Source organism: Panthera onca, chromosome Y (genome assembly GCF_046562875.1).
Source record: "Panthera onca isolate mPanOnc1 chromosome Y, mPanOnc1 haplotype 2, whole genome shotgun sequence".
NCBI lineage: Eukaryota > Metazoa > Chordata > Mammalia > Carnivora > Felidae > Panthera > Panthera onca.
Window position 1 is genome coordinate 30,308,604 of NC_138358.1, and position 24,472 is coordinate 30,333,075.

The 24,472-nt window shown below is 54.1% G+C and overlaps 1 long non-coding RNA gene across 1 annotated transcript; it reads left to right on the plus strand.

Moving 5' to 3' along the window:
- The first annotated feature begins 2,456 nt into the window (after window positions 1–2,456).
- On the plus strand, window positions 2,457–20,020 carry LOC145714964 (uncharacterized). Its single transcript, XR_014137090.1, has 2 exons — window positions 2,457–3,632; window positions 17,617–20,020. It is a non-coding gene; the product is annotated as an uncharacterized LOC145714964 (long non-coding RNA).
- Window positions 20,021–24,472: the final 4,452 nt, after the last annotated feature.

Here is a 24,472-nt window from a genome sequence, read left to right on the forward strand (position 1 = left end):
CGCCCGTGTGCGGAGGGGTGTGGGGCGCATGGTCTGTGTGCACAGCAGCTGACGTGTATGTTGTTGGAAACAGCCATGGAGGTCCCTGCTGTTAGGACAGGTGGGAGGTGTGGGGAGGGGGTTAGGGTTTAATCAACTGCATGTTATGTAGACGCATCAGGCGTGTCTACACACGCACGTATGCACAGATCTGGGGCCGGGGGCTTCCTGCCCACCGCCCAGCACCGTTCTGAGGGTCACATCGCACAATGCGCGGATGAAACCTCCGTCCCTGGGTCACTTGCCCCACGAACTCACAGCCAGGTTGTGCCTGAATGTCGATAAAGACTCAGGCCCCACGGCTCATACCTCCTGCCATTTTGACCTTGTTCTCTTGACCCTGGTGACCCCGAGGGCTCCTGGCTTCAGCTTCTCATCTGGCTGGCAGACTTCCCCTCGGCCTCATTCACAGACCTGTTGTGTCGTGGCCATGAGGGAGCTCTGACGGTGCCCCCTACCCAGCGGACATCAGGTGGGGCTCCCAGGCCTGATGTTAGCCTCTCACCCCCCACCGTGAGGATTCAGCCTCTGCAGGTGAAGACAGCCCTGTTCCAGGTCCCCGGGCAGTGACACCGCGGGGCACACCCTTCCCCTGCCCTCTGACCACCGTCCTGGTCCAACCAGACCCCTCCCGCTCCCCACGAGTGACACAGGCTGAGCGCGTGCCGGCCAGGCATGTACCCAGCGACCGGGTCTAATCAGAGGAGCAGCGGTCGGTCGGGGATGCCATCTCTCCCATCGGCTTCAGTACAGGCAGCAGGGATTGGAACAGTCTGGGTGGGACTCGGCGTCCCTGTTTCCAGGGCAGCGTGCTGGGCCAGTAGGATCCCTTACACCCGCCTCCCTCTTCTTGAGGGTGTGGATGGGAATTTCCGCTCTGGGCCAGTGTGCAAGAGCCCCGTTAGTAAGCTGGCCCAGGCACCGTGCAGGGGCTGCGTCCCCTTTCTGTGTGGCACACGGGGCCCTGTGAGGAGCGGAGTCACCCGGGCCAGGCCAGCCCTATGAGGAGTGTGCAGTTCCAACTGTCGACATCCCCGGCAGCCTGCTCGGGGGGCCCCGACTCCTCCTCCCCACTCGCAGGACGTGCACCAGCAGCCTGTCCTGCAAAGCAGCTGAGGAGCAAGACGCCTCCTTGGAAGTAACCGGAAAGGCAGCCTGTCCCCTTAGAAGGAAGAGCGAGCCAGTGGGTGTAGCAGGGGGTGACCGCGGACACGTTGGGGTTGTGGCACACAGTGACAACGGTAAAGTAACAACTGCGTGCAAAGGCCCCTGGGAAAGCGGAGATTGGACTGCTATTCGGGAGTTTGATGAAGTGGGAGAGGCACAGACGGGAGAATATTCCAGAAAGAGGGAAGTTCCTGCAAAAGTTGGAGGGAACAGCACGGACTGCCCATGACCAGAGACGGTCACTTTGGCTGTGGGAGCTCTGCGGGCAGAGACTCTGAAGGAGCGGCCAGCACGGCGGGCTGACTTCCCAGGGCTGCGGGGGCACCAAACGCACGGGGTCGGAGAGAAGAGGGCTCTTGTTCAGAGACCCTAATCGGACACCCAGGCGCACCTGGGTGGCTCCCCAGTGAGCAGGGACCCTCCGCTGAAAGGCAGACCGAGGTAGGGGTGCTGTTCTGGACACAGACATGGCACTGGAGGCCGTAGGAGCTCGTGAGGTATCGGCACCGTGCCCCTGGAGCGTCACAGAGGAAGCCGGCCTAGCAGGCAAGTCCCCAGTACAGAGGCCAGCAGCACTCGAGGGCTCCTGGGCAAGGGAGGGTTGGTTTCTTTCTTAGGACACGTGCGACGCGAGGCATCAAAGGGCTGCTGGTACACAGCCTATGCAGGGTGGGTGGACCGCAGGGACGAGCACCTGAGCAGAAGTGACGCTACAGGTGATAAGGGCCCAGTGGACAAGCATTGGAAGGTGGTAGGTCAAGGGACAGGAGTGTCTGCAGGGGGCTGCAGTAGGCAGGTGCACGTGGGGGGCAGGTGCACGTCGGGGGCACCTGCTCCCGCCTGGTGCACCTGGACCTCGGACCTGTGCCCTGGCAGGACCGGGCCGGGTACGTGCTGGCCACGGTGACGGTGCATTTGTTCTCAGGTTGGAATGCTCAGCTCTCCTGCATTCGCAGGGTCACAGGGCCCAGGGAGGCCCGGCTGCTCGCACCCCAGCTCATCTCCTCACTGGCTTGCGGGAGCAGGCCGGGAGCCTGGGTACAGGGTCTACACTGCCTCCAGCTGCTGGTGTCTGGAGCTGGTTGTTGTCTGAGCCCCGTCCCTATATCTGAGAATGGGGACAGTTGGCCGACCAGGGGTGGTAGAGGGAGAGGGGGGAGGAGACAGGTTGGGGTCGTGTGCAGGGGTGGTGTTGGGGGAGGTGCAGAAGACAGGTCGGGATTGCGAGGAGGGGCGGAGGGGCCGAGGGGCTGAGGGGCCAGGTCCACGTGACACACACACCCGCCCCCCGCAGGGGCAGCTAGGAACAGGTCAGGTGAGATCAAAGTCCAGTTCCGTGGCCAGGACACGGGACAGAAGCGTGGATGAGGGAGACAGCACATTCTCTTTCACGGTGGCCGTGCCGTCAAGGTGCAGCGTCGTTCCCAGGCCCCTGCCCCCCGTCCTCTCCCCCTCAACTGGAGGTTGCCAGTGTCCAGACCCTCCTGTCTTCTGCCTGCGCTCCCAACCCTGCTGACCTGTCTACTGCTCTACACTCACAGGCCCGGACACGCGGGACCCCGAGGACGGCGGGACCCCGAGGACGGAGCGGCTGTTGTGAAGCCCGACGTCCACAGGATGGAAAGTACGGTGTTACTGTACCCTGATACATGCCCCCCGTGCTGCGCAGGGAAGTGTCCCCGAGGCCACGGCCAAGCCCCTCGTGGCACCCTGGCACCCAGAGAACCTTGCAGACCACAGAGACAAGGCTGGATCGCAGCTGCCCGAGCCTGGGGGCCGGGGGGCCGGGGGGGGGGGGGGGGGAAGGGCACACAGGGTCCCAGCACAGCAAGAAAGGCAGGCTTTGGGGGGCTGCTCAGAAGCATGTGCTCAGCTGCTCCTGCAGAGACCGGCCGCCTGTCCACCTGTCTCGTTTGGGTCATGTCCGGGGCTTCCTGCTCCCGGGGGGCAGCTGCAGGCCAGAAAAGACTGCACTCTTGGCTGAAGCAGCAAAGTACACGACCGTGCACCCAGCTTGACGTCTGGCCCCCTTTGTTGTACTGTGATCTGTACACCAGGGGTTCCAGGAAGCTGACGAGGATGCTAGAAAATCCTGGGAGGATAGGCTGGGCCAGGTGTCCCACAGGTGAAAGGCAGGTGAGGATCACGGCCCTGTCCCCAGCATTCACCCCCACGTGTCAACTGTTTCTTCTCCCGCCAGTCACACGATGACCGCGTACCAACCACTTTACCCTTTTCTCACGTCCTGCCACTAACCAGGGCCCCAGGTCCCGCGTCCCCTGTGCTCAGGAGACCCTGGGGGTGGGGGGGGGGGTCCCACCTTCTCCCTTCCTAGAACATACCCCGTCCACTGGCTGAGGCACAGATACCGTGACCGCCGCCCTCAGTGTCCAGGACCACGCAGACGCAGCAGGGATTCATAGGAGGTAAGGGAAGTGCCGGCTTACTCTCCCACCCCTGCGTGGTCTGTTGACTGTGGGCTGCAGACACCCACCTTCTCAGGGGACACTGTGGCACAGAGCAGGACACAGGTTAATTGCAGAGTTTGTTATTTCTTCTAAGTGTTTGTTTTGTTTTGTTTTGGAAGAGAGAGAGAGACACATGGGTTCAGGGTGGCGGAGAACCAAGCAGGCTCTGTGCTGTCACCGCAGACTCCGTCACGGGACTCGAACCCACAGACTAGGAGATCATGACCGGAGTTGACATCCGGAGTCAGACGCCTGCCGACTGAGCCCCCCAGGCCCCGAGTTTGGATTCCTAAAGCCAGGCCAGAGTTCCTTGTCCCCTCCCCAGCATCACACACATTCTCTCCCAACGGGAAGGCCCCTTCTGGGGAACTGCTGTGGGAGAGCCCCGAGTCCCCATCCTGAAAGTGCTCCCTGGGGAGCCGAGCTCCGCTTGTGCACGTGCCTCTCGCACTGGAAGAGTCTGGAACAGTCGTGAGCAGTAGGTCACCCTGCAAGGTGGGACTGGCTGTGCCGGCGCTGGAGGCTGTGTCCCTCTCGTGTACGACCAGCAGGACGCTTGGGCCTGTAGGGTGTTTAGCAGGGATGGCACCCAGGCCACACGCCCAGAGTGAAAACCTGGGAACACCGCAGGGGACACGGCTTCAGGCCACGGACGGGACAGACTCCCATGGCACCACGTGGGCACTCACCACCTAGACATGGACGCACCGTTTCCGGTCTGCGTCTCCACAGCACTGCACTGGGCCAGCTCAGAGGCCTCACGAGTTCACATTAACTTCGTCTCTTTATTGCTAGTTCTAGACCATGAGTTAAAGCTGGATTCAGATGCTCTTTACCCAAAAAATTACAAAAAGAAAACGTTCACCATATGCACTTGAGGCATCACGGTGGCGGCTACTAAGGCTTTCCTGCTCAGCTGGGAGCGCACCCAGTGCAGGGCAATATGGGGGAGGGGGGTCAGCTCCATGTGCAGGGTCAGGTACAGCAGCAGGACACCCCCTCCTGGGGCGTCCGAGGCTGAGGGAGACGGAGACATTGGAGCACAGAGAGGGAGCCCACACCACACGTGCCGGTCTGCACTCACTGTTTTTTATTTTGTTTTGTTTTTTTAACATTTATTTATCATTGAGAGACACAGAGCGTGAGCCGGACAGGGGCAGGGAGAGAGGGAGACACAGAATCCGAAGCAGGCTCCAGGCTCCGAACTGTCAGCACAGAGCCCCACGCGGAGCTCGAAGTCACAAACTGGGAGATCATGACCTGAGCCGAAGTCGGTCGCCTAACCAACTGAGCCACCCAGGCGCCCCGAGCTCACCGTCTGTTTTAATGCACTTGCACTCAGCCTCACCAAGTGGACTCTGACCAGCAACTAAGGCACCATTTGGAGAGCAGGTTTCAAGCCCGTCCCTTACTAGAGACAGCACCGCAGCGAAGGGGTGGGTGCTCCGTGGGAGGTCCCGTCCTGGGGAGGCGGATGACACACGGACTCATCAGCCTCCCCAGGACAGCGAGCCTTCTGCGAAACAGACAGGGGGAGCGAGGTCAGAGCTCTGCACTGGGCCACCTGTCTGGAGTAGGTGGGTCACCTTCTAGAAGGACCGCCACGCACTGTGCCAAGACTTGTCTCCGACTCCACTTCAGCCTGCCCTTTGTGGACATGGTGCAGAGCCACTCGAGTGCCCTACACAGATCAGTGGAGACGGACAGAGAATCTGGGACTGACCCACACTTACAGGATCAACTCCTGTTTGACGAAGGCTCCAGGACAGTCCGATGTGGGAAAACATGGGCCTTTCAACAGAAAGTGATGGGGAAAGTGGACATCCATATGGCCAAAAAAATAACGTTGATCCTTGCTCCACACGGTGCGCGACATAAATTCCAAATGGGTCACGTACATAATCATAGAATCAAACATGTAGGAGAAACATGGGATAAAATATGCCCTGTGTGTGTCCGTATGTGCACGCACAGTGGAGACGCATACTTCACAACTTTTGATACAGAATATACACAGAACTGTTTCCACAAAAACACAAACAAGTCCCCAAGATGATGGGAAGACACTTCCCAAAAAATACACGGTTGCCCAGTAAGCACACAGAAATGCTCACCTTATTAGTCGCCAGAGAAATCTAAATTAAAACCACGAGATCCCACTAAACACCCACGTGAATGACTACAATGAAAAAGACAGACTGCCACGTGGCGAGGCTTTGGAGCAGTGGGGACTCTCCTACGCTGCTCATGGGAGCGGTGCTCATACTTTGCAAAACTACTTTCATCAGTTTCTTTTAAAAGTTAAAACCCAGGGGGTGTCCGGATGGCCCAGTTGGTTAAGTGTCTGTCTCTTTGTTTCGATTCGGGTCCTGATTCGTGATTTGTGAGATTGAGCCCCGCGTCGGGCTCTACGCTGACAGCACAGGGCCTACTTAGGATTCTGGCTCTGCCCTTCCCCCACTCGTGCATGCACAGACGCACACGTGCCCTCTCTCAAAAAAAAAAATGAAAGTTAAAAAAGGAAATGAACTCGCAATTCTACTTTTAGGGTTGCCAAAACAAATGAAATATATGTGCACATGCATGTGTACGTAAATGTTTACAGCAGTTTTATTCATAATAGCCAAACTTGGAAAAAAAAAAAACAAAAAAACATCAATATATCTATACAGTGTAACATTACACATCTATTAAAAATGGACTTCTGACACACATAATATCCACGAGTATCAAAATTGATATGTTGTGCAAAAGCCAGACAGAAAAGAATATATATAATTCAACATGTATGAAACTCTGGATAAGATAAATCTAACCTTCAGTGACAGAAAACAGATCACTATTTGCCCGGTGGTGCTGGGGATAATTGGGAAGGTCAGGGTCGGTGGGGGGAGGGGGGGGTGGAGGGGAGAAGACTGTGGTGACAGAAGTATTCTGTATTTTCATTGTAGTTATATTTTTCAGATATCGGGGTGCCTGGGGGGCTCAGTCGGCTGAGCAGCTGACTCTTGGTTGCAGCTCAGGTCATGATCTCACAGGTTCGAGAGTTTGAGCCCCACCTCAGGTTCTGTGCTGGCAGCACGGGGCCTGCTTGGGAATCTCTCTCCCACTCTCTCTGTCTCTCCCCACCTGTGCTGTGTCTCTCTCAAAAATCTTAAGCTTTAAAAAAAATTGGTCAGATATCAAAACTGGACACTTAAATTATGTATATTGTATGTAGATTATGGTTCAACCAAGTTCTTTTTTATTATTTTTATGTTATTTTTGAGAGAGAGAGAGAGAGAGAGACAGACAGACAGACAGACAGAGACAGAGTATGAGCGAGGGAGGAGCAGAGAGAGAGGGAGACACAGAATCCAAAGCCGGATCCAGGCTCTGAGCTGTCAGCACAGAGCCTGATGCAGGGCTTGAACCCACAAACCGTGAGATCATGACCTGAGCCGAAGTCAGAGGCTCAACCAACTGAGCCCCCCCAGGTGCCCCCAAGTTCTTTTTTAAAATAGAGAATTGACAGCCCAGGAAAAAAAACCTCGAGTTATGGCCAGTTGATTCTGACAATTTACACCATACAAATATTTACTCAAAATGGATCAAAGACCTACATTTCAGAGCCACAACTACAAAACCGTGAGAAGAAAGCATAGGAAAGACCTTCATGACCTTGAATTGGGCAGCTTTCTTAAATATGGCACCAAACGCAGAGGCAGTGAAAGGAAAAATAGATTCAACTTACTAAAATTAAATACTCTGCTACAAAGGACACGGTCAGGAGATTTAAGCAATACAAAGCAGCACATGGCTGGCTCAGTTGGTGGAGCGTAGGACTCTTGATCTCAGGGTTGTGAGTTCGAGCCCCATGTTGGGTGTAGAGATTACTTAAGAAGAAAATCTTGGGGCCCCAGGGTGGCTCAGTTGGTTAAGCTCAGTCTTGATTTTTGGCTCAGGTCATGATCTCTCGGTTTATAAGTTCGAGCCCCACACGGGGTTCTGTGCTGACAGTGCAGGATTCTCTCTGGCCCTCCCCTGGTTTCCCTCCCTCCCTCTCTCTCTCAAAAATAAACTGAAAAAATAAAAAATTTAAATTTTTTTTTAAAATCTCAGAAAAAACAGGGAGAAATATTTGGACATAATCTAGCTGATAAGGCAGATATGGAACACGTCCAGAATATATAAAAAATGCCTACAACAACAAAAAGACAATTTTTTTTAATGCTTATTTACTTTTCAGAGAGAAAGAGCACAAGCAGGGGAGGGGCAGAGAGAGAGCGGGACACAGAATCCGAAGCAGGCTCCAGGCTCTGAGCTGTCAACACAGAGCCTGACGCGGGCCCGAAGTCACGAACCACGAGATCATGACCTGAGGCGACGTCAGACGCTTAACCAACTGAACTACCCAGGCACCCCTATTTTATTAATATTTTAGAGAGCACACGCACCCAAGCAGGGGAGGGGCAGAGAGAGGGGCACACAGGATCTGAAGTGGAGTCCTCACTGACAGCAGAGAGCCTGACACGGGGCTTGAACTCATGAACTGTGAGATCAGATCATGACCTCAGTTGGATGCTTAACCGACTGAGCCACCCAGGTGCCCCAAAAGACAATTCAATATGAAACTGGGCAAAAGACCAACAGACATTTCTTCAAAGAAGATCTATACAGAGGGCCAATAAGCACATAAAGATGCTTATCATTGGTCATTAGTCAAAGGAAAACAGTGACAAAAGGACTATAGTTTTAAAAATGTCAACAAAAATATAAAATGAGTTTGGAGAGAATAAACCTGTATTGGAATATGGAGAAACTGAAACCATATGCATTCCTAGTAACAAGGTAAAACGATGCGGGCACTGTGGAAAAGAGTTTGGGTTTTCCTCAAAAAGTTAGGGTTTCCACATGACCTTGCAATTGCATTCCTGGGGATGTACCCACAAGGATTGCAAACAGGAACTCAAGTAGACACTTGTATGTGAACATTCAGAGCATTGGGATTCACCCAGTGTTCACAGTACATGAATGGATACACAAGTTGTGCTGTGTACGTGCGGTGGACAATTATTCAGCCCTAAAGAATGATGAAGGTATGAGATACATACGTGGATAAACCTGAAAAACATACTCAGTGAAAGAAGCCAGACACGAAATGGATTATACGATTCAATTTACGTGAAATATCTAGGAAAAGCTACTTCATGGAGACAGAAAGGACATCAGAGGTGGCCAGGGGTTGGGGAGGGAAGAATTGAGAGTAATTGCTTAATAGGGACAGTTTTGCTGGGGGCAGTGAAAAAGTTTTGGAAATAATGGTGAAGGATGTAAAACACTACGAACGTAATTAATGCCACAAAATTAGACACTTAAAATGGATTAAATTGCCAACTATTATCAATGACATGAAAAGAAACAGTGATGTGGTTATTCAACAAAAGAACGCAAAGCAAAACATTACATAGAGATTTTGTAAAGGTAATGGTTCTCAGAGACAGAATTTGATTGTGTTATATGCACTTGCCTACCCGACCTCTTCACTTCGGTGTCTGAGAGATGCCTCAAGTCCCCCACGTCTAGCTTAAGCCTCCAATCTGTTCCTGCCAGTGCCTTCCTCCCTATGGACACCTGCCACTCGTTTCTCAGGATCAGACTGTGGAGTCATTCTTGGCTCCCTTCCTTCTCACCAACTCCTGATCGAGTCTGAGGGAAAGTAAAGCTGATCTACTGTTGAAATAGGTCTAGAACCAAACATATATGAGCACTTGATTTATTAGAGTGTGAACCACTGTTGAGCACTGAAGAAAAGTAGCTTTTTCAGTAAGTGGTGTTTAATCAACTGACCATCTACATGGAGTAAAATGATGAATAAAAATGTGATTTGTGGATCTAAATGCGAAAGGTAGGGCTGCCTGGGTGGTTCAGTCAACTGAGCGACCAACTCCTAGTTTTGGCTCCAGTCACGGTCTCATGGTTTGTGGGATCGAGCCCCACATCGGGGTCTGCACCGACAGCGTGGAGCCTGCTTGGGATTCTCGGTCTCCCTTTCTCTCTGCCCCTTCCCCACTCGTTCTCTCCCTGAATAAGTAAATCAACTTAAATAAACGTGAAAGGTAAAGCCAGCCAGCAGACAACAGGGGAACAGTGTCTTTATGCTGTGAAGGTAAGCAAAGATCTGAGTGCAGAGATCTTGTCTGCTAGGTTTATCCTGTATCCCCAGTGCGAGGACAGGGCCTGCCCCATAGTAGACGTCCAGTAAATCTGTACAGAACAAGTAGAAAGGACAGTTTCCTTAACACCCTCTGAAGGAACACACATACACACATTGTATCCTTGTGAAGACAGTGTTTTTCATGGTAAGATTTCATATAAATGTCACTTAATTAGACTAACGCAATGTTAATAAAAACCCCAGTCAGACTTATTTTCAGAATGCAATAATTTGATCGTAATTTCAGAGAAAAACGAATAATACCTAGGAAACACCCAAAGGAATGGCAGGAACAAAAAATGGGCAGGGACATGTGACGAGGCCTCGCAGGCAGTAAAGCAAGTTTACAACCACAGTTAAGAGCACCTCACTGCATCCAGGACACTACCGCGCATTGCAGGGTTCGTGTGCCGCTAAGAAATCGCCACCGGTTAACCTAGGACTTGTCAGGTGGATCAGGACCGACAGCTCACAAGTGTGAGAAACCACGTGCCTCGGCATGGTATCCACAGATTCACAGAAGGAGGAAAATACAGCAGACAGAGCTAAAAACATGCATGGTTTTAGCATAAAAATGAGATAATATTGCAAATAGGAAGAGATCTGAGAATGCTAGAGAGAAAATTAGGGAGGTGAGCTGCATAGCCGGCCTCCCACACTCCAGCAGGACCGCGGATGTACAACCACAGGTGAGCCTCGTACATGAGCTCCGTCCGAACCACGGATGTACAACCACAGGTTAGTGGTGGGTCTCACGTTACACGCGTTCCACCAGGACTGTGGATGTACAACCGGGAATCTCCCATGTGCACGCGCTCCGGCAGGACCGCAGATGGACAACCGCCTATGTCACGTGTACACACGCTCTGGCAGGACCGCAAGTGTACAACCACGGGTTAGCAGGGTATCTCGCATGTACACACGCTCGTGCGGGACCGCAGATGTACAACCCCGTAGATCACGTGTACACACGCCCCATCAGAGCCGCGGATGTACAACTGCGTGTATCACGCGTACACGCTCTGCGGCAGGACTGCAGGTGTACAAGAAAGAACAGTAGCAGTTGTCCAAGAAGTGGAGGGCATCAGGGTTTACACCGTCGTAGTGGGAAAGGCCTTTCCAAGGGGGCCCTGGGTCAAGAAGTGACGCGGGACACGGTGCTCCGTGCGACTGCGCAGGCTGACCGGCCCTGCTTCAGGGACGGTGCCGCGAGCCCCGACCCACTCCTGCCCCGCTGCCTGCGTGCACGCACGGGGGGCAGGAAGGCGGGGTGGCCGCGTGCCATGCATGTGCAGGAGTCCGTGCACACCCGCGACAACACCCGCGTGCCCAGGGAGGAGAGCTGGCAGGACAGCGCAGTCACGGAGAACAAGGGCCAAGGCCACACGAAGTGCGCACGGAGGGAGCCGAGCCTGGACGAAGGGCCAGAGGGAGGCGCCAGGGACCAAGGACAGAGAGAGAGAGAGGGGAGAGAGAGAGAGAGAGAGAGAGAGAGAGAGAGAGAGAGAGAGAGAGAGAGAGAGAGAGAGAGAGAGAGAGGAGAGAGAGAGAGGGGGAGAGGAGAGAGAGAGAGGGGGAGAGGAGAGAGAGAGAGGGGGAGAGGAGAGAGAGAGAGGGGGAGAGGAGAGAGAGAGAGGGGGAGAGGAGAGAGAGAGAGGGGGAGAGGAGAGAGAGAGAGGGGGAGAGGAGAGAGAGAGAGGGGGAGAGGAGAGAGAGAGAGGGGGAGAGGAGAGAGAGAGAGGGGGAGAGAAGAGAGAGAGAGGGGGAGAGAGAGAGGGGAGAGGAGAGGGGGGGGAGAGAGAGAGAGAGAGACACACACACACACACACACACACACACACACACACACACACACACACACACACACACACACACACACACACACACACACGAACCGCGGACGGAGGGACCCGAGTGGTGACGGGCGGTGCCGAGCGGTGGTGGGCGGGCACTGGGTGGGGATACGTGGCGCCGAGCGGTCCAAGCCCGGTCGGAGGGCGCCAAAGGGCCGCCGGACGAGATCGGGCAACTTGTAGGGAGACGGACAGGAAGTGACGCAGCGCAACGAACGCAGACACGGGAACAGACGGAGATGCACGACAGGTGCCGAAGCTGGTGATAGAAGATCGCCGATCGAATGGACGGAAGTGACGCAGAGGGACGGAGCGACAGGTGCCGATAGCGACAGGAAAGGAAGTGACGCAGAGGAATGGAGTGACAGGTGCCCAGGCTGCTGATGGAAGACCGCGGAGCGCCTAGCAACAGGACAGGAAGTGACGCAGAGGAATGGAGTGACAGGTGCCGAAGCTAGTGACGGAAGGCTGCAGAGCGCCGAGGCACAGGACGGGAAGTGACGCAGTGACGAGAGCGAGCGAAGATGGACGACTGGTGCCGAAGCTGGTGACGGAAGACCGCGGAGCGCCGAGCGATAGGACAGGAAGTGACGCAGAGGAATGGAGTGACAGGTGCCCAGGCTGGCGATGGAAGACCGCGGAGCGCCTAGCAACAGGACAGGAAGTGACGCAGAGGGATGGAGTGGCAGGTGCCCAGGCTGGCGATGGAAGACCGCGGAGCGCCGAGCGACAGGAAGCCAGTGTGCACCCCGGAGAGGCCGCTTGCAGAGTGGACGTGACGGGGAGGCCCCGGCGCGGGTCGGTGCTACAGCCGCCCGGGGACAGTCCTGCTCCAGCTCGGGGCTCCCAGCTCCCGCACACCCCCCGGGGAGGGGGAGTCTGTGCTTGAAAGCCCACCCTTTGTGTGGGTGGCACCAACATTTGTCTCTCACGTCACGCACTCACAGCAGTCCCCCCTTCTGCCATCTTTCTGGAAAGGGGGCCCTAAGTGTCCCCCCTAAGGACCTCCACGCAGCACCCCAAAAACAGCCCTGACTCGTCTGTCCCACAGGGGTCCTAGCCGGGGGGGGGGGGGGGGGGGTTGGGGGTAGGGCAGGACAGGACACTGGCTCCCAGCAGTCCTGTGTCTGAAGTCTAGGATTCTCCCCAACCCTTGCCAGAGGCCTCGCTGCACCCGGGAAAGAGGGGCGAATGTGCTGGTTACTTGGGGGGACACGGAAGCAGGCCGTGTGCAAAGAACCGGCCTGGCAGAGGGTGGACAGGGGGGCCGGGCTCAGCCGGGGCCCCCGGAGCCCCTCCTGTTAGCCGCAGTGAGCCTTCTCGGAAGCAGTCACGGGGTCCGATGCCGTAACCATGGCGCCCGCAGCCGGTGTGGGGATCGCACACTGCGCAGACCTCCCGCTGCAGCTAATCAGTCCCTGATGGCAAACGCGTTGACAATAGACTGCTCGCCCACCCCGACCAGACGACAGGGGGGCTGTGCTCGGGGACCTGGGCTTTCTGGCCAGATCATAAAGCTGCGGCAACGGACAGCTGTTCGCGTCTGTGCCTCACAGCTGCTTCCATCAGGCCTACGGTCAGCCACACAGGGTCCGCTCCTGACCCGCCTGCCCCCACCAGAACGTCATCGCCCTGGCGCCTCCGACATGACCTTTCTCCTCCCCCCGCAGATGGATACATCTATCCAACGAAGAACCACAGTCTCGACTTCAGACAAACGGCCAACTCCCAGGACTGATCTCGGTTGCGCTCTACACGCTAGTAGCTGAGCCCAAATACACGGGGCCATCCTGGTCTCCCCACTCTCCTTGTGTCCCAGTAACATCTGCAGCTCTACGCCCCAAGTCGGTCTCCAGTCCCGACACTAATTCCCACGTGCAGCACAGCCCTGCCCCAAGCCCCAGTCTTGGGCCCGACTCCTGCATGGGGCCCAGAAGAGGTTCCCTGCTCCTCGGTGCAGCTCACATCTACCCCCGAGGGGATCTTTCTGGAACACAAATGACAGCATGACACTTGTCCACCTGTAACTCCACCCAAAGGTTTCTCGATACTTGCTGGGGTGTCTTTTGGAAGAGGCACCTGCTCCTGAGAGCCCCCGACACCCTCAACTGACGCTGTGGACTCCCAGGTTTCCCAACAGGGAGCACTTCCTGGGGCGGGTCACCTGGGCATTCCAGTGGTCAGATGACACAGACTGACACCTCAAACTACTCGCCCCAGCAGGGAGCTGGCTCCTATGCTGCAAAGAGTTCAAAGACAGGTTCCCCAGCTGGGATCAAGCCACTGCCCGTGTGGTGTTTCCCTTGGCCACTGCATCACACCCATGGGACTTGATGGAAGGAGGGACCAGAGCACATGTTTCTAGGCAGGATGTTACAGGCTAAATGATGTCCCTCAAAATCCATATGTTCAAGTCCTCCCCCCACCCCCAGCACCTCAGAATGCGGATGTATTTGGATATAGGGTCTTGAAAGAGGTAATTAAATCAAAATGAGGTCATTAGGATTGGCCCGGATCCCAAAGGACTGGAGTCCTAGAAGATGAGGAGACAGACATACGCAGAGGGACAACCACAAGAGGACCGGGATAAAGATGATATCTACACACCCAGGAGAGAGGGCTCTGCAGGAACCAGCCTCAGCCCCGCCTGGATCTCAGACTCCCAGCCTCCAGAACCCTGAGAAATGAGTACCTATGGTCTAAGCCGCCCAGTCTGGGGTATTTGCTATGGCAGCGCGAGCATGCCGTGAAAATATCAGGTCTCAGAACTGACAGAACCTGCCACTTGTTCCCCTGGTACACAAGTCACAGGGGCCCCAGGGACGGGATCGTTGAGGGACGCAGGGACCTGGCTCCGGACCCTCATGGTCTGGATGCAGCATCTCTGCCTGATGCTGTGAGCACCTTCTATGTAGCAGGTCCTTTGCATCAGTGGTCACATGGGAGCGTCACAGCAGTCCTTGGACTGGGACATCCTTATACACGGTTTGCTTATGGTGTAGCAACTGAGGCCCCAAGAGGGAAGTGGGTGTCCTGCATCACACGCTGGTAAATGGCAAAACCAGACTCCCAAGCACGTCTGCACGCTGACTCAAACTCCCTGTGCCATCTGTACGTGAGGCAGAATGGTTTCAGCCTTCGAGCAGGGAAAATATTGTTTTCCCAGGGGCAGTGGTCCATCGGGACGAGGTGCTGGGCTGCCAGACGGGGGCTGCCAGACGGGCTCAAGAGTGATAATGAGAACAAGCCTGGTGCGTAAGCAGCACGGACTTCTCTGCCTTGTCGGGCCATGCCTCCCGGCCACCACGGCGCCCTCCCCTTGTGCTCTGGATTATCATCCATTCATTCATTTCAAACACCCTTTCTGGCCTTCCAGGCACCAGGAGCTGGTTCCTGCCCTGTACCCACCAGGGACGTCCAGACACATTCTACATCTGAGTCCAAGTGAGCGCCCTGCCCCTGAGTGGCCACTGTCGTCCCCCCTCCCCGACCACTCTCTGGGTGCCTGGCCCCTGACCAGGACTCTCCCTTTGGGGACCAGGCCCTGAAGTGGCACCCGGGGGTTGTCCGCATCTTTTGGTCTCACCGACGTCCCCAGGAAGAGTGAAGGCAGAGGCCGACTTTGCTGCATCACTTAGACCTGGGTCGTGGCGAGCCCATGCTGCACAAAGTGGTGTCTGTAAAGGGTTCGTCACATCCTGTGGCCCCTGGCTCCAAGGCTGCTGGAGAACACAACGGCGACACCGTAGTATCTCTAGGTGGCACTGAGGGCATTTAACATCACTCGGACCACAGTGGGAGCACATCCCCTTGTTACCAACACTCACCGGCACGTTGGAACCGTAAGTGTGCGACACATTTCAGATGCAGGATTGGCCATTCCCTACCAGGCATCTGTGATTACAGTGGATTTGCTTAGTGGTTTTTTTTTTTTTAATTTTTTAACGTTTATTTATTTTTGAGAGAGACAGAGCGTGAGTGGGGGAGGGGCAGGGAGAGAGGCAAACACAGAATCTGAAGCAGGCTCCAGGCTCTGAGCTGTCAGCACAAAGCTCTATGCGGAGCTCGAGCTCGCAAAGCGTGAGATCATGACCTGAGCCGAAATCGGACGCTTAACCGAGTAAGCCACCCAGGCGCCCCTGCTTGTTAGTATTTTTTAAACGACACCGTCTGGATGTGAACATGGCTGCTCTACTCACAGCATCTTGGAGAGGCAGAGGCGAGAATCACCAGAGCAACAAACACGTCACCAGGTTCACTCCCAGTCACTGAGAAAGCTCTCATTACATATATGTTCACCTGAGGGGCACCTGGGGGGCTCAGTCAAGTAAGCATCCAACTCTTCTTTTTTTTTTTTTTTAATTTTTTTAATGTTTATTTATTTTTGACAGAGAGACAGAGCATGAGCTGGGGAGGAGCAGAAAGAGACGGAGACACAGAATCCGAAGCAGGATTCAGGCTCTGAGCTGTCAGCACAGAGCCCGACGCGGGGCTCAAACTCACAGACCCTGAGATCACGACCTGAGCTGAAGTCGGGCGCTCAGCTGACTGAGCCACCCAGGTGCCCCTCAACTCTGGATTTAGGCTCAGCTCACGGCCTCATGGTTCATGGCTTTGAGCCCCGCATCGGGCTCTGTGCTGACAGTGCAGAGAATGCTTGGGATTCTCTCTCTCTGCTTCTCCTCTCCTTCTTCTCTCTCTCTCAAATAAACTTAAAAAAAAAATTATTTTTAACTATGTTCACCTGAGTGCGCATTTCAAGGCAGCAACGTTACAAGTGCCCTAAATACACACTGAGGGGTGACTGTGCTCCTCTGGGGCACAAACACGAGGGACATGTACCAAGTTACCTGCTACTCCAGCATCCGCAAAGCCCAACAAGGGCCCCACAGTAATTGTGTTAGTTGAATTCTCTAATAACGCGCAAAAGCTTGTAATAGGTATTTTTTTTTAAAAAGCAATAGAAGAGATTTTAGGCAAAACACAACCACATTCAGGTTCAATGCACCCTATCCACATTCCCACAAGGTGGTTTCGTTCTTGCCAATTTTCTGCGCCCACATCGGCACCTCCAGACTGAACCACAGAACTTTGCTGTGACTGCGTCCATAGCTTAACAAGCGATGTGAGCCACCTCCTATGGGGCTTCCAAAACAAGGAAACAGCAGAGTCCATAGTAACGTGTAATTCACATAGTATACGGACCCAGAGACTGTGAACCAGGAGCCTGGCGACCCCACTGTGGCAGAGGCTCCTTGCCAGAAGCCGTCTTCCTACCTTTTTCCTGCTCATGTCTGCACTGCGCTTCCCAGCCTATCCCCACCTTGGAGTGTGGACTCCACGTCCCTGGGTGTTCCCAAGGGGATGTAGTCGGATCCGTGAGGGTCTTAGGACAAGGGGTCTGGCTCCTGCAAGGTCACCCAAACAGCCCCACCCACTACTGGTGAGAACCCTCCATCCAGAAGGAGGAGGGAGAAACCACATGGACAGGGCTTGACCGGCCTGAGATTCACATGACGAAGACAAGGCCTGAATCTTTCATCTCTGATGTGTTGGGACGCTCTGCTGTGGTAACATCTGTTGCCCTAAACACAAAGGTGCTTTGCAAACCCCTCCACGATTGTGACAAAAAAAAAATAAGGCTTAATGGAACTCACTTCCCCAAGCCACAGCCCACACTAGAAGGGTACTCAGAGAGCCTCACTCAGGTACATGGGGCTTGAAAGCCGGGGCCCCTTTGAAAGGCTAATCCCTCAGTTCAGGTCCCGCCCACCTCCGCCTTCCCCGTGGAGGAGAAGTTTCCTTGACAACCCTGACAAACCTGCTCGGTTCCCTTGGCAACCAACTTTCTGAATTGCCCAAGCCTTCCCCATTAACAGCATTCCTATTTCAGTCTTGCAGAGCCTACAGTGACTGTGCTGTCATTATGTTCCAGCGATCAATTACTCCAAACCTGCAATTATTGGCTACATGAGGTTATTAATCATAAAATCCCGTAAGAACCAGCGTTACAAGGTGACTAATTCTGCACTCGGCACCCATGAAAAGGATGGGGTAACTGTTCTCATGGTCGAAGAGCCCGCCTTGTGATGGAGCCAGGACTTGGGTTCCTTCCATCAGAGATTTTTCAGTGTCCCTATACCCACACCCCAATAATACTGCTGTCAACACCAGTCCATAGAAGACCTGACTCATCCAGGATGAAAGAATTATCTTAACACAGATAGTGGACTGAATGGTGACCTCCAGAAGGGGTTTCTCCAAGAACATGTGAACAGGACCTTATTTGGGAAAGGGTTCTTTGCAGTGAAGGATTTTGAGCTGACACTATCCTGGGTCAGGGTGGCTCTAAGTCCAGTGACAGGTGTCCTTAGAAGAGACAGAGGAGGAGACACGGATACAGAGGAGGGGACACACTCCTGAGAAGCCACGTGAAGACAGAGGTAGAGTTGGAAGGGACACGGCCACAAGCCCAGGAGCCACAGAAGCTGCAAGAGGCAGGAAGGACCCTCTCCTGGAACCTCTGGAGGGAGTGTGGTCCTGCCCCTCCTGGATCTCAGCCTTCTGGTCTCCAGAACTGGAAGGGGGTAGACTTTGGTAGTTGTAAGCCAACCAGCTGATTTCGTTTGTGACTGCAACCATAGGAAACTAATTCCCACAAAAAGTGTGTTCTGTCCTCTTTGCTCGGATCCTGGATGCAGCTCACGTAAACGCTAACATTTGGGCGCTGTGAATGCACATTATATAGGAATTCTTTGTACCATATTGTTGCCTTTTGGAAAGTCTGTCATTGTGTCCAAACATTGAAACTTCTCGACAGAAGTCTTATGTTTATGCTTGCTACGGAGACATTCTCTGCTCACTAATATGTCTGTGCCTTTGCTCTGGGAGGAACTTGATGGACTGGTGCAAGAACACCTGCTCTTTGTCTCAAGTTATTCAAAGGCCACATAAGCACACGCAACAAAAGAAAAATACACAAATGGGACTACCAACTTAAAAGCTTCTGCAGAAGCGAAAAGGAGACCTGGAGTAAAAACGAATCCCAAATCCTACTTCTGATAAGGGTTGGTATTCAGAATATACAGAGAACTCCTACAATAAAAGCGAGTGAGCTACTTAATAGGTTGACCTGAACAGACATTTCTCCAAGACGACACAAAGCTGGCCAACAGACATATGAAAAGATGCTCAGCATCTCTGGTCATTAAACACACATGGGAAGCACAAGGAGATACCACCTCACGCCCACTAGGAAGGCCACTATCAACACAGAAAACAAGAAGCATTGATGAGGATGTGGAGAAATCGAAACCCTCATGCACTGTGGGTGGGAATGAAAAATGGTGCAGCCACCATGGAAAACAGTATGGAGGTTCCTTGATAAACTAAACATAGAACTACCCTTTGACCCAGCGATCTCACTTCTGCGCACATAGCCAAAAGAATTGAAAGGAGGATCTTAGATATTTGGATGCCTGTGCTCATGGCAACATCATTCACAACAGCCGAGAGGTGGAAACAGCCCAGATTGTAAGGGTTAAATTGTAGTGTAGGGCTAACACGTAGCCTTAAGAAATAACAGCTTTAACACTATAGGTTAGGAGACAACAGCCTTATCCTATCAATCAAGGGATGGATTAGTGTTTGATTGGATTGGGGCAAGGGCTTGTTTGAACTGTTTCCACCTGGGAACTATTCCTTTGTTCTGCTCCCAGGTGATAAGACAATGTGGTCGGCTATAAAAACTCTGTACCCCAGCTGTTCGAGACCGCACTCTGGTGAAGAGTGTCGGTCCCGATCGGTCGGTTTGCCTTGCCCCTCATTGCAATAAACTTTGTTGTGACTGTCACTGGCGCCCGTAGCATTCTGTTTCAGGAGTCGTGTGGATGCAACAAGACGTCTCTGGGAAGATGGGCACAGAAGATGTGGCATATACAATGAAGTATTATTCAGTCACAAAAAAGAAAGAAATCCATGGGAACGCAAGCTGGTGCAGCCTCTCTGGAAAACAGTATGGAGGTTCCTCCAAAAACTAAAAATAGAACTACCCTACGACCCAGCAATTGCACTACTAGGCAATTATCCACGGGATACAGGTGTGCTCTTTCGAAGGGACACGTGCACCCCCACGTTTATAGCAGCACTATCCACAATAGCCAAAGTATGGAAATAGCCCAAATGTCTGTCGACGGATGAATGGATAAAGAAGATGTGGTACATATGTACAATGCAGTATCACCGGCAATCAAAAAAAAAAAAAAAAAAAAAAAGAAAAGAAATCTTGCCATTTGCAACTACGTGGATGGAACCGGAGGGTATTATGCTAAGTGAAATTAGAGAAAGACAAAAATCCTATGACTTCACTCATATGAGGACTTTAAGAGACAAAGCAGATGAACTTAAGGGAAGGGAAACAAATATAAAAACGGGGAGGGGGACAAAACAGAAGAGGCTCATAAATATAGAGAACAAACTGAGGGTTACTGGAGGGGTTGTGGGAGGGGGGGGATGGGCTAAATGGGTAAGGAATCTACTCCTGAAATCATTATTGCACTGTAGTCTAATTTGGATGTAAATTTAAAAAAATTAAATTAAAAGAAATCCTGTCATGTTACAACATGGATGACCCTTGAGGACATGATGAGTGAATGAAGGGAGTCACAAAAGGACAAACACCATGACGCCATTTATATGGAATTCACGGGAAGGAGAGTAGAAGGGTGGGCCCCAGGCGCTGGGGGGGGGGGGGGGGGGGGGGAGTTGTTGAACAGGCACAGAGTTTCAGTTTTGCGAGATGAAAAAAGTCCTAGAGATCCGTTACACAAAATGGAATACAGTTACTCACTCCTGAACCGTAGGCTGAAAAATTGTTCAGAGGATAATTTTTGTATTCTGCATTCTTTACTACAATTAAAAATAATTTTTGGGGGGTGCCTGCGTGGCGCAATCGGTTAAGCATCTGACCTCGGCTCAGGTCACGATGTCACAGTTCATGAGTTTGAGCCCAGCACTGGGTTCTCTGCATACAGCTTGGGACCTGGAGCCTGCTTCCGATTCTGTGTCTCCCTCTCCCTCTGCCCCCCCCCCCCCCCCCCCCGCTTGGGCTCTGTCTCTCTCTCTCTCTCTCTGCCTCAAAAATAAACATTTTTTAAAAGTTTTTAAGGCAGGTTAGCTTTGTTCTTCACTAATAAATATGGAAACTTGAATTAAAAACTTTAATTCACAATACTTCAAAATACAGGGTCCCTGGTGGAAACAAAGCACAGCATACAGGTCCTTGATCAGAAAGAACTTGCATACAGTTCAAGTGGACACTTCCTGAGGCCACTCCTGGCTCTACAATTCTACAGTTTATGGCCTAAGACATCTTCCCGCCCCCTGCGTCGTTCCCACGTGCACGCTACGACTAGAATGTTAAAAACATGGCCGTCCCTCAGATTGTGGCCGCATGGGACACCTTGAACATATCTTGCGTCAGCCCACAGCCCACCTCCCAAAGGACGCCCCGGATTCTGCAGCTCACGAGCTCAAGTCAAGGAGGGTTTCGCTGAGGCTGTGAAGTGGCCTCGTGGGAAGTCACCTGGCTTCAGGAGTGACTGTGAACTGTCCTTGGTAACCAGGGAAACTTGCCAGGAGATCGCAGAGAGAAGGTACGATGTAGAGTCAGAGACCATGGTGTCCTAACAGCAACTCTCAGAGTAAATTCTGCACCATACCTTTGCGAACGCATGCCAAGGACTTCACAGACCCTGTGTGGGGTTGAATTGTATTCCCCCCAAAAGCTATGCTCACATCCTAACCCCCAGGACCTGTGAACATGTCCTCATTTGGGTTAGGGTCCTTGCAGATGTGACCAAGCTGAGGTCCCACTGGAGTAGGGTGGGCCCTAATTCAGTGACAGGTGTGCTTTGTAAGAAGGGGAAATGGGAAAAGAGAACCTGCGGGGACAAAGCCGATGGGATGACAGGGCCAGAGACTGGAGTGAGGTCTATAAGCCAAGGACTGCCAGCAACCACCAGAAGCTGGAAGGACCCCTACCCCCACCCTCTGGAGCCGCCAGAGGGAGAACGGCCCTGCTCCGCCTGGATCTCAGACTTCCGGCCCCAGAGCTGAGAGAGGTTACCTTTCTGTTGTTTTCAACACCAGCTTGTGGACGTTGTTACAGTAAGCTGCAGGGAAACTCACACACACGGCCCCTGCTCTGTAGGCTCCCGGGGGCATGGGTCCCCTAAAAGGCAGATGGACTATGGAACCCGCAGAGTCAGCAGTGGGTCCCCACAGGTCCCACAGCAGGGGCTGGACACCAGACTGCGGAAGGGTCAAGTCTGGAGCCCTGAGCCCCTAAGTGTGCAGACTGCCTACTGGCCTCCCGAGGTTTTGGCGCCCTGTACGTGTGGGGTCAGAAGCATCGCAGACAATCTCCTGGTTCAACACCTTCCATGCCCCCGTTCTCAGTGGTAACCAAGAGTCCGGTCGTCCCAGTGACAAAAACCCCATTGGGACACCTGCCACACTGTCAGAAGCCGATTGGAGGTGGACAAACGGCGTGAGGGAGGGGACTTCCTCATGTGAGGCCAGCAGGCACCCATGCAGGGAGCGTCCCCACCGGAAAGCTGCTGGGCCCCACCAGGGGCCGTCTGCCCAGCCACAGCTCCCACTCTGCAGGCCACACCACACAGATTACGTGCAACAACCTTAAATATGGGGAAACACGTAACCAAAAAGTCACACAAAACCAAACCAGTAAACACAAGCAAACCAGCCTAGTTTGGCACCTTGAGGCCACAGGGCCTGGTTTCTTGCACACGCTCTTCTGCAAGCTTTCGATTTACCCGAGTCGGCCCCTCCTTCCTCACCCCAGGGCCTTATTTTCCTGCTTCCTCACCTCTACCTGGCGTGAATTTCACACAGTGGGTCGTGCCACACAGTCTCTTCCTTGGCAGGCTGCAACCCAGCAATTTGATAGAAGATTCCAGCAAAGGCCACTCAGACCAGGCAAACTGCCAGGCCGTGACCCCTTGTTCTCTCCCAGCAGCCCAGCCCTGAAGCCACCGGCCAGATCGGGCGTGCCTACAGGTGCCCTTACTTTGAAGGGGGTATTTATACAAACCTCTTTTGCAGGGACACCTGCGCCCCACTCCCAGGAAGGCTGTCTCGGCTGGGGGAGGCTGCCCCATAGGCCAATTCTCCAATTCTCACCGCCCCGGTAGGCCAATCAGGGGTCGCAGGCGGAGACATGGGCCTTCCTGCCCCAGCCAGGAACAGGTGTGGGGCATCAGGACAGAGTGGGGAGGCGTCTCTGGTTCGTTTTCTGAATCATTTCAACCAGCTGGTGAGTCACAGGGCGCTTCGAGAAGACCCGGTCCTCACGAGGAGTAAGGAAGAGGGGAGGAGGGGTGGTGGGCAGAGTCACACGCCCCGGAGCCCTTGGGGGCAGCAGGCACGGCAGCCCAGAGCGGCCCCTCTCTATGCAGCATAGGTCTGTGCACCTGCGGGAGGAGGAAAGCCACACAGTGCAAAGCCCTCTGCACCACGGCCGTGGCGGACTCATCCAGGAGCAGCTGGGGGCCTTGCGGGGGCCCAGCGGGGCCTCCCCGAGTCGTGCCCCAGAGCAGCTCCTGGTGATGGGAAATACAGAACCTGCTGCAGGGCGACCCCGACGGTAGGATTGGACACCCAATCCCATTGAAGGAAGGCTTTTTTCTTTTTCTTTTTTTTCTTTTTTTTCATGTTTATTTATTTTGAGAGGGAGACAGCGCAAGCCCGGGAGGGACAGAGAGAGGGGACAGAAGATCCAAAGCAGGCCCTGTGGTGACAGCAGAGAGCCTGACGCTGGGCTTGAACCCACCAGCGGTGAGATCATGACCTCAGCCAAAATCGGTAACCAACAGAGCCACCCAGATGCCCCAAGGGAAGGTGTTTGCAACGGAAGTCCTGACAGTCAGGTTTTGCCAAGGGGAACTCAGAGGGGGTGGGGAGGGGCGCAGAGGGCCGGGCCCACTCCCGCCAGCCCCCAGCCCCCAGGTGCGAACGGAACCAAAACCCTGCTGTGTGCTGTGTACGTGTTAGTGTCTCCCAGCCTGGGCGTGGGGCCGTGATGGCGGGCATTGGCAACTGTCCCTTGCTGAGCACAGGGCCGAAACGAGTGCTGAGCAGACTTTTCAGGAACCACAGCGGGGCGTCTCCTGCAGGCCTCAGGCTGCAGTGTGGGTGCCGGGTCTCGCACTGGGTGAGACTCCAGTGAGCAGTGGCAGATTTTGCTGGCGTGAGCGTCCCGGACCTGGAACCCTCAGGACCTCACTGCGCGGCCCCCCTCGTGCGCTGTGTCTGGGCTCCTGGGAGCGGGGCGACCAGCCGGGCCTCCACCACGGGTAGGCCTCCTTCGCAGCCTATGGCGTCCCTGACGCCTGGGGCGTGGCCAGGGCGAGGCGCAGGATGGGGGACGTCCTGTGTGGGAAGAGACGACGAGGAACCGTGTGTCCGTGAACAGCGACGCCAGGACACGGGCCAGGGGGCCCATTGTGGCCAACGTGCTGCTTCCAAAGCCCCGTCTCTTCTCCCCGTTTTAGCTCTCGGGCGCAGGAGCCGTGGCTCAGTGTGTGCCTTTGTGAGGCCTCAGCCACCCCGTGGGGGCGTTGCGTGGACCAGCCCCGGAACCCAGTGCCCTTCAGCAGCGGGGCCTGCGGCCGGCACGTGGGAAGGGCCGTCCACACAGGGGGCAGAGGGGGCCGGGAGAGCTCACAAGC